A 7,193-nucleotide genomic window follows, 5' to 3' on the forward strand; every position below is an offset into this window, starting at 1 on the left:
TGCTTATTCTGGACTTTTTAGGTTTTTTCAGGATTGAACTGTAAGCCTACTATAATTAAATTGCATTTGAGTTTTTGATTCTGACGAGCCAGAACTTTTCTTCTGCGGCAGCAGGCTGGGATCCTGTTTCCAATTTAAATTTAGAAAAAGTAACAATTCTCCAAGGAGCTGGACAGGCTTCCAAACCTTCCAGAACTTCTGTATTTAAATTAGTTCTCAATACACTGTAGTCACTGTGTCATCTGTTTTTCAGTGCAAACCTGTCTCTGGCAGGTGCTTATTACAATATGTGGCAATATAACCTTTTCTTTCATTAAACTTCCACCAGTTAAACTTCATTCATTCTCATCTGTATAATCTAGAAGATGAATTATCACTACAGTCCTCCTGTTTTCCAGAGGTGTAGTTGAGCCAAACCTCAGCTTTTCCAGAAAAGTGGATATTAATTTTGTGTCCCAGTCAGCTGGTAAATCACATGATAACTGTAATAGCAAAAATGGTTTCTTAATGAGATTTCATGTTTCTAAGTTATTTTTTGTAAAGTTTACAGAAAAAAAACCCAAAAAAACTTGTTAGTAAACCATCCTATGAAAGACACATTTGAAGTGGAGAACAAGGGGGTTTGCTAGTGATGACTTATTTGTTCTTAAGTGAATGTAGAAGTAGTAACTGATATGAAGTTACTGGTCAAACTTAGCCAAATTTTGACATGTAATTGCAACATGCTGCTTCTGAAGGGTGGTGCTTGCAGAAATATCAAAGTTTGTAAGTAAAATTCCCTTCAGGACAGGAGGATAGGAAAGCTCTGGGAACAAGTCCTAATGCAGACTGGGTGTCCTGCCAGTAACCTTCACTGCAGTGACGTGGGAGGAACCACCCGTTGTAGGAGTGCAGATGGCTCACGCTATTAGAGATGTCCCCGACAGCTCTTTATTATCTGATTTCATTTCTGGTCAGCTCTTTATTATCTGATTTCAGTATGGCAGGGAACAAGCTATTAATTGGAGAAGGGGTGTGGATGTGCAGGGTCATGCCCAGCTCTGTAAACAGGACCTAAAACCCGAATCTCCCCTCTATCTTCTTGTACCTGGGGCTGATGGCACTGGGGGCTGGATCAGGGTCCAGGACAAATTCCCTCCTTTAGAAGGTGTCTTTTGTCCCTCTCACCAAAAGAACCCAAGTTGTGAATAAACACTAGCATGGAGGTGGGACTGGGACAATCTGGTTTTGCTTAGTGGTGTAAATCATTTTGACTTTGTTTCTAAGTCGTGACTTTAAAAAAAAATAAATATAACTGCTCAGAGACAAGTCAAGAGGCTTCATTCAGGAACAGAGGCACTTCAGTCTGAAAGTCTGGCTGAGCTCATACATGTTTTTCCTGATTTGGGAAGCTCTGCCATTCAACCCCCTTGGTGGAGGCTCACATGGTGCAATACTTAAATGTGTCCCTTGACTGCCATTTGATGCTGTTTTCCAGCCAAAGTGAGAAAGTGTGCATGCCTTGAGGATAAAGTGATGCTTCACTTAATTTTGGCAAAGAACACAGTGTTCATATCATTACTGATGGGTGAGCAGGTTAAAGGCTGTCTCCTTCTCTAGCTTAGCAGAGCTGTACATCAGCTCCAGCTCCCTGGTGGGATGTCAGAGGGTCGGTTCTTTGGCTGCTGGCCAGGACAGCGATATCTCCCACACAGTCCTGCTGTTAGATATACACAGAGGCTGAGGAGAACATAGTAATCAAAGCAACTCCACCCTATATGGTGGAGATACAGGACCCTGATGGGAGATTCCCAAGGAAAACTCCATTAAAGGTGATAAGAATCCAGCAACTGACCTTTGATGTGTGCAGGTTTCAGATGCAAAGTGTTTAAATTAAGGAAATGGTAAATCTGGTGTGTTCCCAAGTGGATCTGAACAAAGGCATGCTGAAAATGTATTTAAAATTTTACCATAGATTTTTGGGGTTAGTATGGTCCAGCCAGAGGGAAAGGTTTTCCTTTTTGTGAGAGGATGCTGTGGCCAGTTCCCCTACAAAGGCCAGATCCTGTGAGTCATGTTTTGATAGAAAAAAGAACTTCTCAGCTGAAGCTTTACCTGAAGAGACTCAGACCATACCTGTGTTTTTCTCATCTTAAACAGCTTTCATTTCAGTGTTTGTGGTGCATAGGTGATGCCTGTGGTGGTCAGGATTGTTCAGGGTATTTTATTCTGTGCATTTTTCTAGCGTACACCCCTGGAGGCTTGTACAGCCCGAAGGAACACACTGGCCCTGCTGCAAACTGTATCTCCCCAGCACAGAACTGAATGAAGAAAATCAAATTACAATGCAGCAGGTGAAGTACTGGCTCATCACCACGGGAGTGAACCTTCTGGCTCATCACCATGGGAGAGCTGGAAGCGAAGGAGGAGCAGCCCAGGCTCAAGGGGGAGTGGAGGTGATCAGCATTCAGAGGGGAGATCTGCTTCAGACCCCAGCACTAACAAAGCCAAGCTGCAAAAATATCTTTTTTTTTTTTTTTGGTGGGAGATTTCAGGAATTCTGTTGGTTATCACTGAAAACCAGACTGCAGCCTCAATCCTGCTCTCTCCAAGTGTGAGGATGTGTAGGTTCAGATCAAAGGACCTGGTTCATACTTTGTGTGGGCTCATCATGGCCCTACAAAGCATTTCAGTGCTTATGCAGTGAATGTGGATAATTTCATTGGTCTCATTGAAACTGGTGGTGTATTTAAAATTAGCTGTTGGAGTGCTTTGCATAGTTATAAAGGCCTCTAGGAAAGAAAAAAGTGATTTAATGGAAAAATTCAAGCGCTTCTAAAAAAGAAACTTTTCCTTCATGCTGGACTGACTGAATTCAAATGAGACTTATCAGACTACCTCTTCAGGTCAGATAAAAAAACCCCAACCAGATAATTCAGGCTGAAAGAGCATACTTTTAAAGCAAATTACTCCTTTTAGCGTCACTTCCAGTAACTTTGTTAGTGACGCAGCGTTACTCGGTGCGTCACAGGGTGTGTTGGGTGTATTACACTGTGTTATATGGTGAAAAATCATTCTCATTTGGCAAGAGAACTGTTTGACAGTATTTTGAAGGGCCTGTAGCTTGTTTGTAAAAGACCTCGGTTTTTCAACTGCTGCACAGAAAAAGCGATATTCCGTATAACCAAGTTGTAAAAAACCCCAGACATTTCTGGGTTTAGCACTAACTGGTTACTACTATGGGCAGATGTAAAAGACTTGCTTTTGTTTGTTAGTTGTTTGTTTTTTTTTTTTCTGAAACATTAGTGATTAAAAGGATTGCTTCATATTTTCAAATGCATTAAAACATAAAAATGTTATATAAGATATGTCCTAATCCTCAGAGTTTTAATACAAGTTCTGCCTGCTCTGTAGTGTCGGATCTATGCTGTTGCTCATGGAGATGACTGAATTGATGCAGATGTTTTCCTTCCTATATCACAAGGAACAGCTGAACACACAAATTCCAGCCGTTCTCAGTCAGAACTGATCTGTTGCCTCATCCGTAGCTTAGTAATACATAGAAAGTAGATTTGAAACTGTTACAGGGAAGTAAGCAATTGTCATTTTTGCCTGCTTTGTAACCCAGACCACAGAATTCATCAGGAGTTTTCTGTATCTGCTCAGATGCTCTAGTCCAGCTACCAGCTGTGGGATAAAGATATGTGAGCTTCAATAAGTGTAACTGCAACCAGAAAACAGGAGCAGGGTTGGGTGCTCCCCGGAGTGGCAGAGCTCTAGTTTGAACAAAGACCTGCACTGAATGCCAGCTCAAAGTCATCACTGGTTTGCCTTTGCTCGTTGAGATCTGTTTCTTTTCTCTAATCAATAGCTGCCCTTATGGCATCATCTCAGTTGATTGAAACAGATCTCTGTTACAGATGGTCCTTGTGCACTTAACAATATTAGAAAGAGGACTGTAATGTGCTGTGTCTTTGGCACCATTCCTCGAGGGAGTTACCGTAACTCTAAGGGCCTACTCCTCACTTCCAAGCATCTACAAGAGAGGATCCTGGACATCTGTCTGTGGGAGACAGTGGAGAGGCTGAGTCAGAGAACAAGCAATTTAAAAAGAAATGGTACAAAACGATTTTCACTCTTTGCCTTCTATAAACCAGGTTGCCTGTGCCTTTGGTGAGGTGCCCCAGGGTAGTTCCCTGGTGGGGTATTTTATGCAGGGTCCAGGAGATACTGGAGTCCCATTTCCAAAAACCACCAGCAGCAGGAGCAAGGCTGGTGTGCCCCATGGTTCATCTCTGCTCTGAGACATTGCAGAGCTCCCCCACAGAGGACATTGCACTCCTTAGAAAGTCCAGCTCAGCTGTGCCAGCCACGAAGGGGATCTTACACAGATCACTGGATTTTCCACAGTCATTCAGTTGGTTGTAAGAACCAGGAAGGAAAAGCAACTCTGTTGTCTCAGCTGCCTTTGCAGGGAAACTGGTTGGATTTTATGACCCTGTTTTGAGCATTTTATTACTTAATAGTAATTCCTAAGTTCTTCATTTGAATGTAAGATGATTTGGGGATGAATACAAACAGTCTTTCCTTTGGTTCTTACCTTTAGAGGTGTTTTGATTCATGCACATGTGAACACATCTGCCAGGGCTTTTGTAAACCAACACCTCCCTCTTCTGTCACTGTCCTCTGGTACCTGCTCCTGCCCTGTGCTGTGGCTGCTCCAAACATGATATGGCTCTTTCTCGTTGATGTGGAAGCTCCTTCTCCTGTGGTTCTCCCACTGGAAATTGCAGCAAGATAAGTCATCTTAATTTCACATCAGCAGGAGTTCCTGCAATGTGTAGTTTTATTCTGATAATATTAGCCAGTCATTTGAGATTTTGATGGTTGCTTTCCTAATGGTATGAAGGTGTAAGAGAGGGAATTCCCTCTCACTCTCCAATATGTACAAGAAGGGAGCACAGCACGAGGTCAATGCTTGCAAAGATCCTGCAGAAAAATAATCTGAGTGTTTTGAAGTTATTTATTAAAATATTTTTAAATGGATAGTCATACAGGCTTCTAGTTTTCTTCCATTAAACAAGTCACTCATCTATAGGATGATCCCTTTTTTGTCCCATAGTACCACAGAAGTCAGCAGTGCCAGTGCCTATAGAAGATGTGCTGAATGGTGAACACACAGAAGTCTCAGCCTCGCCTCCTCCAGAGCCTCCAGCAACAGCCCCCACTCTCTCTCAAGCTGGTTGGATTTAAACAAGTGACAAAGTGCAAGATTTTTCCTCCAGCCTCTGAGCAACCTTCCTTTTTTATGTTTGTATTTGTATCTGCAGGTGGTATCTGATCCATAAGACAAGTTAATTGAAAGCCTACTTTAATGATTAAAAAAATGTGGGAAATAGCTGGAGGGTGAAATATCAGGCTGGGATTATGAGACTAAAGCTATGTTTTACAAAGGAAAACCTTGTGCCTGGCAATTGTCCTTGTAATGTTGCAAGAGCCAGAGGCATTGAATTAATTCCCAATACAGCTGAGTTCTAATTATCCAAATAGATCAGGGGACCCAGGAGCGATACATCCCCCACTAACGCTCACAAAGCCACTTCAAAGCAGTGTGTTGGTGTTCCCTGGGATGCTGGTGTGTGTGCAGACGCTGCTGGTGGTTCCTCAGTCAACATCATCTCATACCTCAACAACATACTGAATGATGCTCGGGCTTGTTGTTCTTAAATAAAGATGTGACATCCACTTATTGAGGTGATGCAAGTAGAGCGTAACTCACACTGAGGTAATGGAGAGTGGGATACAAAAGAAAAACAGAAAAATGAGGTTTCTGCAGGGGACCTTGCACTCTCTAGGCAATTTTCCACATATTTTGAAGGAGCTATATTGCCAAAAGGACAAAGCCAATAGTTCACGATCTGAGGGTTTATCTGTTGCTTACTATGGTGTCTCCATTTTCCTTCATTCACCTCTCCTGCTTCTTTGAGCAGAAGTCCAGGGGAGAAGGCAGAGCAGATCTGTCAGTGGCATTTCCAGTCTTATTGCCATGGGATGCCCATGAAGGTGCCAGAGGAACTAATGTTCCTGCCAGCAGGGGAGGGGGAAAATGCAGAGAGGGGTTGATGGAAGGTAGAAGGGAAAGGAAAGAGAAACCACAGGACAAGAGTGCACAGGCAGGTCTTCACTGGGGTGGTTCATTGACTGCACTTTGGGGGCTAAAATCTGAGGACCTCTGGCATATAACGTGACATTATTGCTAAAATAATCAGTCTGTGACAGGCTTGATTTATAGCAGGGCAGAGCCCAGGGACTGGCTCACGTCACCGCACGTATTTTGTTCCATTAAGCAGCTTTCTGCTTGCAGAGCAACCATAATGGTCTTCTTCCCTGAAACACATTAATTGTCTCCCAGACAGGTTGTCCTCGAAGAGTCACACTCTGGTGGGTTGCTCTGGCATGTTCACTGCAAGCAGTCGATATCTGAAATCCAGGAGAGGACGGTTTTCTGCCAGGATGAACATTTCTGCTGCAGTCAGGCTGCCCGGGAAAATCCCTTCAGCACCCAGAGGAAGGCTGTGGCACAGCAGAGCTCTGAAGTCACCCCGTCCTGCCGACCTTCTCAGGGCAGGACATGTCCAAATCGAACTGAAGGTTATCACACTCATTTATTTTAAATTGACAGAATAGGGTGTGGTATTTTGGGCCATGGGTGGAACGTGGATTTTTGGGTGTTTTCCTGATTTATGATTGGAAATACTTAAAAAGCAATTTCTGTTTTGCAGAAGAATAGCTATGTCATCTTCCTGTGAATAACACAGGGTGTTCACATCTCCATGGCAATTGGATGTGATAAAAATAAACAGATGTTCTGAGCTTCTTCTACAAGAAAATCCTATAAAGGTCTGAGGTTTAGTGCTCCTGATGCACATGTATGCCTTTGCCTTCACATTTCTTATAAATAACGAGGTCCACCATGAGGCACACTACAACTCATGGGAGAAGCAAATATAAATCTGAAGAGAATTATGGCTGGAAAAAATTTCATTAACTTTGTTTTAAATATATCGGAGAAGATTTTAGGAATAAGGCACTTGACTCAACATGCCTACCCTTTAATTCTGTCTGCCCTAATCCTGTCTTCAGCTTTCATTTTGTACCCTAAGTCCTTTCCTCTTTCAGAAATGAATAAAGGTAGCTCTCAAATTCCTCAGGCT

Source organism: Lepidothrix coronata, unplaced genomic scaffold (assembly GCF_001604755.1).
Source record: "Lepidothrix coronata isolate B3197 unplaced genomic scaffold, Lepidothrix_coronata-1.0 Scaffold144, whole genome shotgun sequence".
NCBI lineage: Eukaryota > Metazoa > Chordata > Aves > Passeriformes > Pipridae > Lepidothrix > Lepidothrix coronata.